Source organism: Carcharhinus amblyrhynchos, unplaced genomic scaffold (assembly GCF_965287045.1).
Source record: "Carcharhinus amblyrhynchos unplaced genomic scaffold, sCarAmb.v2.hapA scaffold_931, whole genome shotgun sequence".
Taxonomy (NCBI): Eukaryota; Metazoa; Chordata; class Chondrichthyes; order Carcharhiniformes; family Carcharhinidae; genus Carcharhinus; species Carcharhinus amblyrhynchos.
The window spans coordinates 35,001-45,000 of NW_027650671.1; the positions used below are offsets into that span (position 1 = coordinate 35,001).

The 10,000-nt window shown below is 57.5% G+C and overlaps 1 protein-coding gene across 1 annotated transcript in view; it reads left to right on the forward strand.

Moving 5' to 3' along the window:
• LOC145340324 (double C2-like domain-containing protein alpha) overlaps positions 1-10,000 on the forward strand; it is a gene marked incomplete at its 3' end in the record, with an annotated part of 20,705 nt that overhangs the window by 4,013 nt on the left and 6,692 nt on the right.

Genomic DNA, 10,000 nt, shown 5'->3' on the forward strand with positions numbered 1-10,000 from the left:
TCTCTGTTTTAAAGGACCGTCCCTTTACCCTGAGGTTGTGCCCTCTCTGGTTCCAGTTTTTCCTACTAGTGGAACCATCCTCTCCCACGTCCACTCTATCCAGGGCCTCGCAGTATCCTGGAAGTTTCAATAAGATCCCCCCCTTCTAAACTCCCAATGAGTACAGACCCAGAGTCCTCAACCCGTTCCTCACACCACAAGCTCTTCATTCCAGGGATCGTTCTTGTGAACCTCCCTCTGGACCCTTTCCGAGGGTCCGGCACGTCCTCCCGGAGATACGGGGACCCAAAACTGCTCCGGATGGGGTCCTTGTGCATGAGTCGCAAAAACCCAGCTTGTAGGTGCAGCAGGTGGTCAGGAAGGCGAATGGGATGCTGGCCTTCATAGCGAGGGGGATAGAATATAAAAGTAGGGAGGTCTTGCTACAGCTGTATAGGGCATTGGTGAGGCCGCAACTGGAGTACTGTGTGCATTTTTGGGCGCCGCACCTGCGCAAAGATATTTTGGCCTTGGAGGGAGTGCAGAGGAGATTTACTAGGCTGATACCAGAGTTGAGGGGGTTGAGCTATGAGGAGAGGCTGAATAAACTAGGCTTGTACTCGTTAGAGTTTAGAAGAATGAGAGGAGATCTCATTGAGACGTATAAGATGATGAATGGGATGGATAGGATAGAGATGGAGAGACTCTTCCCGCTCAAAAAAGACAATAGGACTAGGGGGCACAGCCTCAAGATAAAGGGGGGGTGGTTTAGAACGGAGTTGAGGAGGAACTTCTTCACTCAAAGGGTGGTGAATCTCTGGAATTCTCTGCCCGTTGAAGTGGTGGAGGCTGCCTCGCTAAATATTTTTAAGATGCGGGTTGATGGGTTTTTGATAGGAGAGGGGATTAAGGGTTATGGGGAGAGGGCGGGAATGTGGAACTGAGCCACGACAGATCAGCCATGATCTTATTGAATGGCGGGGCAGGCTCGAGGGGCTGGATGGCCGACTCCTGCTCCTATTTCTTATGTTCTTATGTTCTGGCCAGAACCTTATCCAGCCTCAGGATCCCTGTAGCCCCGAGAGCGATATCTAATTCCCTCCTAAAATCACACAAAATTTTGGCTTCAACTCTAGGATTGAACGCCACACATTCCCCACCCTCTGGGTGAAGAAATTTCTCCTCACCTCAGTTCTAAAAGGTTTACCCCTTATCCTCAAACTCTGACCCCTAGTTCTGGGCTCCCCCCACCATGGGGAACATTCTTTCTGAATCTCCCCTGTCTAACCCTGTTAGAATTTTCTACGTTTCTATCAGATCCCCCTCTCACTCTTCTAAACTCCAGTGAATATAATCCGAACCGACTCAGTCTCTCCTCAAATGACAGACCTGCCGTCCCAGGAATCAGCCTGGTAAACCCTCGCTGTGCTCCCTCTGTAGCGAGGAACATCCTTCCAAGGATAAGGAGACCAAAGCTGCACACAATACTCTCGGTGTGGCCTCACCAAGGCCCTGGATAATTGTAACAACACATCCCTGCTCCTGCACTCGAAACCTCTCACAATGAAGGCCATTTGCCTTCTTTACCGCCTCGTGCTTGCCCTCAGCGACTGGTGCACAAGGACGCCCAGATCCCTCTGCACAATCCCCCTCGCCCAATTTACTCAGGAAGTGATCTGCTGCCTCGATACTGCTCCCAAAGTGAGTAACCTCACACTTATCCAAATTATTCCCTCCCTCCATATATAGAAAGGAAATATACAGTAAATGGCAGAACTCTTAAGAGTATTGACAGGCAGAGGGATCTGGGTGTACAGGTACACAGAGTATTGACAGGCAGAGGGATCTGGGCGTACAGGTACACAGAGTATTGATAGGCAGAGGGATCTGGGCGTACAGGTACAGAGAATATTGACAGGCAGAGGGATCTGGGTGTACAGATACACAGAGTATTGATAGGCAGAGGGATCTGGGCGTACAGGTACACAGAGTATTGACAGGCAGAGGGATCTGGGCGTACAGGTACACAGAGTATTGACAGGCAGAGGGATCTGGGCGTACAGGTACACAGAGTATTGACAGGCAGAGGGATCTGGGCGTACAGGTACACAGGTCACTGAAAGTGGCAACGCAGCTGGAGAAGGTGGTCAAGAAGGCATACGGCATGCCTGCCTTCATCGGCCGGGGGCACTGAGTTTAAAAATTGGCAAGTCACGTTGCAGCTTTATAGAACCTTAGTGAGGCCGCACTTGGAATATAGAGTTCAATTCTGGGTCACCCACACTACCAGAAGGGTGTGGAGGCTTTGGAGAGGGTTACAGAAAAGATTTACCAGGATGTTGCCCCTGGTACGGAGGGGCATTAGCTATGAGGAGAGGTTGGAGAAACTTGGTTTGTTCTCACTGGAGGTTGAGGGGGAGACCTGATAGAAGTCTACAAGATGATGAGGGACAGAGTGGAGAGTCAGAAGCTTTCTCCCCCCCAGGGTGGAAGAGTCAATTACGCGGGGGGGCACAGGTTTAAGGTGCGAGGGGCAAGGTTTAAAGGAGATGTACGAGGCAGATTTTTTTTTACACGGGGGGGGGGGGTGGGTGCCTGGAACTCGCTGCCGGGAGTGGAAGCGGATACGGGAGTGAGTTTTAAGGGGGCGTCTGGACAAATCCGTGAATAGGATGGGAATAGAGAGGGATACGGTCCCCGGAAGGGTAGGGGGGGTTTAGTTCAGTCGGGGGGGGGGGGGGGGGCAGCAGGGGTCGGTGCAGGAGGGGCCGGGGGGCCTGTTCCCGTGCTGGAATTTTCTTCTGCTCCTGCTTCTCCCCACCCATCTGCTTGTTCCCTTCCCCACGCACCCCCCCCCCACTTGTCCCAGCGAGCCAGTCCGTCCTCGGAAACTGCAAGTCCGCCCTCCCCCGAGGCCTGGGATTTTGGCTGGCTTCCAGCCGGGATGCTAATTAAAGCGCAGGGGACTCTGTAATTACTGACATTTGCCAGCCAAGGTACCAGCTGTGCCCGTGGGAGTCGCAGAGAGAGAGAGAGAGAGACGCCAGAATGGGGCTCTGCGTATGCACTCTGTCACATACACACACAGCTGCCAACTCTACACAGGGAGCTGGCGGGCAGCACGCCATCCTAGATCCTTCCAGCCTGCCCCGCCACCCAATACAATCGTGGCTCATCCATCCTGACCTCGATTCCTTTCCTGTTCCATCTTCCCCTCTATTCCCTCTCCCCTCAGCCGATGTAATACTCATCCAGGGTGGCACAGCGGGTTAGCGCTGCTGTCTCACAGGGACCCGGGTTCCATTCCCCACAGCACAGCGGGTTAGCACTGCTGTCTCACAGGGACCCGGGTTCCATTCCCCACAGCACAGCGGGTTAGCACTGCTGTCTCACAGGGACCCGGGTTCCATTCCCCGCAGCACAGCGGTTAGCACTGCTGTCTCACAGGGACCCGGGTTCCATTCCCCGCAGCACAGCGGTTAGCACTGCTGTCTCACAGGGACCCGGGTTCCATTCCCCACAGCACAGCGGGTTAGCACTGCTGTCTCACAGGGACCCGGGTTCCATTCCCCGCAGCACAGCGGTTAGCACTGCTGTCTCACAGGGACCCGGGTTCCATTCCCCACAGCGGGTTAGCGCTGCTGTCTCACAGGGACCCGGGTTCCATTCCCCGCAGCACAGCGGGTTAGCACTGCTGTCTCACAGGGACCCGGGTTCCATTCCCCACAGCACAGCGGGTTAGCACTGCTGTCTCACAGGGACCCGGGTTCCATTCCCCACAGCACAGCGGGTTAGCTCTGCTGTCTCACAGGGACCCGGGTTCCATTCCCCACAGCACAGCGGGTTAGCGCTGCTGTCTCACAGGGACCCGGGTTCCATTCCCCACAGCACAGCGGGTTAGCGCTGCTGTCTCACAGGGACCCGGGTTCCATTCCCCGCAGCACAGCGGGTTAGCGCTGCTGTCTCACAGGGACCCGGGTTCCATTCCTCACAGCACAGTGGGTTAGCGCTGCTGTCTCACAGGGACCCGGGTTCCATTCCCCACAGCACAACGGGTTAGCGCTGCTGTCTCACAGGGACCCGGGTTCCATTCCCCGCAGCACAGCGGGTTAGCACTGCTGTCTCACAGGGACCCGGGTTCCATTCCCCGCAGCACAGCGGGTTAGCGCTGCTGTCTCACAGGGACCCGGGTTCCATTCCTCACAGCACAGTGGGTTAGCGCTGCTGTCTCACAGGGACCCGGGTTCCATTCCCCACAGCACAACGGGTTAGCGCTGCTGTCTCACAGGGACCCGGGTTCCATTCCCCGCAGCACAGCGGGTTAGCACTGCTGTCTCACAGGGACCCGGGTTCCATTCCCCACAGCACAGCGGGTTAGCGCTGCTGTCTCACAGGGACCCGGGTTCCATTCCCCGCAGCACAGCGGGTTAGCACTGCTGTCTCACAGGGACCCGGGTTCCATTCCCGGCAGCACAGCGGGTTAGCACTGCTGTCTCACAGGGACCTGGGTTCCATTCCCCGCGGCACAGCGGGTTAGCACTGCTGTCTCACAGGGACCCGGGTTCCATTCCCCACAGCACAGCGGGTTAGCACTGCTGTCTCACAGGGACCCGGGTTCCATTCCCCACAGCACAGCGGGTTAGCGCTGCTGTCTCACAGGGACCCGGGTTCCATTCCCCGCAGCACAGCGGGTTAGCGCTGCTGTCTCACAGGGACCCGGGTTCCATTCCCCGCGGCACAGCGGGTTAGCACTGCTGTCTCACAGGGACCCAGGTTCCATTCCCCGCAGCACAGCGGGTTAGCGCTGCTGTCTCACAGGGACCCGGGTTCCATTCCCCACAGCACAGCGGGTTAGCGCTGCTGTCTCACAGGGACCCGGGTTCCATTCCCCGCAGCACAGCGGGTTAGCACTGCTGTCTCACAGGGACCCGGGTTCCATTCCCCGCAGCACAGCGGGTTAGCGCTGCTGTCTCACAGGGACCTGGGTTCCATTCCCCGCAGCACAGCGGGTTAGCGCTGCTGTCTCACAGGGACCCGGGTTCCATTCCCCACAGCACAGCGGGTTAGCACTGCTGTCTCACAGGGACCCGGGTTCCATTCCCCACAGCACAGCGGGTTAGCGCTGCTGTCTCACAGGGACCCGGGTTCCATTCCCCGCAGCACAGCGGGTTAGCACTGCTGTCTCACAGGGACCCGGGTTCCATTCCCCGCGGCACAGCGGGTTAGCACTGCTGTCTCACAGGGACCCGGGTTCCATTCCCCACAGCACAGCGGGTTAGCGCTGCTGTCTCACAGGGACCCGGGTTCCATTCCCCGCAGCACAGCGGGTTAGCGCTGCTGTCTCACAGGGACCCGGGTTCCATTCCCCGCGGCACAGCGGGTTAGCACTGCTGTCTCACAGGGACCCAGGTTCCATTCCCCACAGCACAGCGGGTTAGCACTGCTGTCTCACAGGGACCCGGGTTCCATTCCCCGCAGCACAGCGGGTTAGCACTGCTGTCTCACAGGGACCCGGGTTCCATTCCCCGCAGCACAGCGGGTTAGCGCTGCTGTCTCACAGGGACCCGGGTTCCATTCCCCACAGCACAGCGGGTTAGCACTGCTGTCTCACAGGGACCCGGGTTCCATTCCCCACAGCACAGCGGGTTAGCACTGCTGTCTCACAGGGACCCGGGTTCCATTCCCCGCAGCACAGCGGTTAGCACTGCTGTCTCACAGGGACCCGGGTTCCATTCCCCGCAGCACAGCGGTTAGCACTGCTGTCTCACAGGGACCCGGGTTCCATTCCCCACAGCACAGCGGGTTAGCACTGCTGTCTCACAGGGACCCGGGTTCCATTCCCCGCAGCACAGCGGTTAGCACTGCTGTCTCACAGGGACCCGGGTTCCATTCCCCACAGCGGGTTAGCGCTGCTGTCTCACAGGGACCCGGGTTCCATTCCCCGCAGCACAGCGGGTTAGCACTGCTGTCTCACAGGGACCCGGGTTCCATTCCCCACAGCACAGCGGGTTAGCACTGCTGTCTCACAGGGACCCGGGTTCCATTCCCCACAGCACAGCGGGTTAGCTCTGCTGTCTCACAGGGACCCGGGTTCCATTCCCCACAGCACAGCGGGTTAGCGCTGCTGTCTCACAGGGACCCGGGTTCCATTCCCCACAGCACAGCGGGTTAGCGCTGCTGTCTCACAGGGACCCGGGTTCCATTCCCCGCAGCACAGCGGGTTAGCGCTGCTGTCTCACAGGGACCCGGGTTCCATTCCTCACAGCACAGTGGGTTAGCGCTGCTGTCTCACAGGGACCCGGGTTCCATTCCCCACAGCACAACGGGTTAGCGCTGCTGTCTCACAGGGACCCGGGTTCCATTCCCCGCAGCACAGCGGGTTAGCACTGCTGTCTCACAGGGACCCGGGTTCCATTCCCCGCAGCACAGCGGGTTAGCGCTGCTGTCTCACAGGGACCCGGGTTCCATTCCTCACAGCACAGTGGGTTAGCGCTGCTGTCTCACAGGGACCCGGGTTCCATTCCCCACAGCACAACGGGTTAGCGCTGCTGTCTCACAGGGACCCGGGTTCCATTCCCCGCAGCACAGCGGGTTAGCACTGCTGTCTCACAGGGACCCGGGTTCCATTCCCCACAGCACAGCGGGTTAGCGCTGCTGTCTCACAGGGACCCGGGTTCCATTCCCCGCAGCACAGCGGGTTAGCACTGCTGTCTCACAGGGACCCGGGTTCCATTCCCGGCAGCACAGCGGGTTAGCACTGCTGTCTCACAGGGACCTGGGTTCCATTCCCCGCGGCACAGCGGGTTAGCACTGCTGTCTCACAGGGACCCGGGTTCCATTCCCCACAGCACAGCGGGTTAGCACTGCTGTCTCACAGGGACCCGGGTTCCATTCCCCACAGCACAGCGGGTTAGCGCTGCTGTCTCACAGGGACCCGGGTTCCATTCCCCGCAGCACAGCGGGTTAGCGCTGCTGTCTCACAGGGACCCGGGTTCCATTCCCCGCGGCACAGCGGGTTAGCACTGCTGTCTCACAGGGACCCAGGTTCCATTCCCCACAGCACAGCGGGTTAGCGCTGCTGTCTCACAGGGACCCGGGTTCCATTCCCCACAGCACAGCGGGTTAGCGCTGCTGTCTCACAGGGACCCGGGTTCCATTCCCCGCAGCACAGCGGGTTAGCACTGCTGTCTCACAGGGACCCGGGTTCCATTCCCCGCAGCACAGCGGGTTAGCGCTGCTGTCTCACAGGGACCCGGGTTCCATTCCCCGCAGCACAGCGGGTTAGCGCTGCTGTCTCACAGGGACCCGGGTTCCATTCCCCACAGCACAGCGGGTTAGCACTGCTGTCTCACAGGGACCCGGGTTCCATTCCCCACAGCACAGCGGGTTAGCGCTGCTGTCTCACAGGGACCCGGGTTCCATTCCCCGCAGCACAGCGGGTTAGCACTGCTGTCTCACAGGGACCCGGGTTCCATTCCCCGCGGCACAGCGGGTTAGCACTGCTGTCTCACAGGGACCCGGGTTCCATTCCCCACAGCACAGCGGGTTAGCGCTGCTGTCTCACAGGGACCCGGGTTCCATTCCCCGCAGCACAGCGGGTTAGCGCTGCTGTCTCACAGGGACCCGGGTTCCATTCCCCGCGGCACAGCGGGTTAGCACTGCTGTCTCACAGGGACCCAGGTTCCATTCCCCGCAGCACAGCGGGTTAGCGCTGCTGTCTCACAGGGACCCGGGTTCCATTCCCCGCAGCACAGCGGGTTAGCGCTGCTGTCTCACAGGGACCCAGGTTCCATTCCCCGCAGCACAGCGGGTTAGCGCTGCTGTCTCACAGGGACCCGGGTTCCATTCCCCGCAGCACAGCGGGTTAGCGCTGCTGTCTCACAGGGACCCGGGTTCCATTCCCCGCAGCACAGCGGGTTAGCACTGCTGTCTCACAGGGACCCAGGTTCCATTCCCCACAGCACAGCGGGTTAGCGCTGCTGTCTCACAGGGACCCGGGTTCCATTCCCCACAGCACAGCGGGTTAGCGCTGCTGTCTCACAGGGACCCGGGTTCCATTCCCCGCGGCACAGCGGGTTAGCACTGCTGTCTCACAGGGACCCGGGTTCCATTCCCCGCGGCACAGCGGGTTAGCACTGCTGTCTCACAGTGCCAGGGACCCGGGTACAGTTCCCAGCTCAGTCTGTATGGAGTCTGCACATTCTACCCCCCGCCGTGTCTGTGTGAGTTTCCACTGGGTGCTCCAGTTTCCTCCCATGGTCCCAAAGATGTGTAGGTTAGGGTGGATTGGCCGTGCTAAATTGTCCCTTAGTGTCCAAAGATGTGTAGGTTAGGGCGGATTGGCCATGCTAAATTGTCCCTTAGTGTCCAAAGATGTGTAGGTTAGGGGGGATTGGCCGTGCTAAATTGTCCCTTAGTGTCCAAAGATGTCTAGGTTAGGGCAGATTGGCCATGCTAAATTGTCCCTTAGTGTCCAAAGATGTGTAGGTTAGGGTGGATTGGCCGTGCTAAATTGTCCCTTAGTGTCCAAAGATGTGTAGGTTAGGGTGAATTGGCCGTGCTAAATTGTCCCTTAGTGTCCAAAGATGTGTAGGTTAGGGTGGATTGGCCGTGCTAAATTGTCCCTTAGTGTCCAAAGATGTGTAGGTTAGGGTGGATTGGCCGTGCTAAATTGTCCTTAGTGTCCAAAGATGTGCAGGTTAGGGTGGATTGGCCGTGCTAAATTGTCCCTTAGTGTCCAAAGATGTGTAGGTTAGGGTGGATTGGCCGTGCTAAATTGTCCCTTAGTGTCCAAAGATGTGTAGGTTAGGGTGGATTGGCCGTGCTAAATTGTCCCTTAGTGTCCAAAGATGTGTAGGTTAGGGTGGATTGGCCGTGCTAAATTGTCCCTTAGTGTCCAAAGATGTGTAGGTTAGGGTGGATTGGCCGTGCTAAATTGTCCCTTAGTGTCCAAAGATGTGTAGGTTAGGGGGGATTGGCCGTGCTAAATTGTCCCTTAGGGTCAGGGGGATTTGAAGGGTAAATGTGTAGGTGATAGGAATAGTGCTGTGTGTGGGATAGCGCTGCAGATTTGATGGGCTGAATGGCTTCCTTGTGTACTGCAGGGATTGACTGATTTGATATTCTCTGATTCTGAATCTGTTCCCATCTGCCAGCACTTGGCCCGAATCCCTGAATGTTCTGACGTACCAAGTGTTCATCCAGGTATATTTTTAAACGATGTGAGGCATCCCGCCTCCACCACCCTCCCAGGCAGCGCCTTCCAGTCCCTCACCACCCTCTGGGTCAAAAAGCTCATCCTCAAATCCCCTCTAAACCTCCCGACCCCTCACCTCGAACCCGTGTTCCCCTCATAGAATCCCTACAGTGCAGAGGAGACCATTCGGTCCATCGAGCCTGCACTGACCACAATCCTATCCTCATAGCCTCATGTATTTACCCTGCTAATCCCCTAGACACTAAGGGACAATTTAGCATGGCCAATCCACCCTAACCGGCACATCTTTGGACACTAAGGCACAATTTAGCATGGCCTTTCCACCCTAACCTACACATCTTTGGGACACTAAGGGACAATTTAGCACGGCAAATCCACCCTAACCTACACATCTTTGGACACTAAGGGACAATTTAGCACGGCCAATCCACCCTAACCTACACATCTTTGGACACTAAGGGTCAATTTAGCATGGCCAATCCACCCTAACCTACACATCTTTGGACACTAAGGGACAATTTAGCATGGCCAATCCACCCTAACCTACACATCTTTGGACACTAAGGGACAATTTAGCACGGCCAATCCACCCTAACCTACACATCTTTGGACACTAAGGGACAATTTAGCACGGCCAATCCACCCTAACCTACACATCTTTGGACACTAAGGGTCAATTTAGCATGGCCAATCCACCCTAATCTACACATCTTTGGACACTAAGGGACAATTTAGCACGGCCAATCCACCCTAACCGGCACATCTTTGGACACTAAGGGACAATTTAGCACGGCCAATCCACCC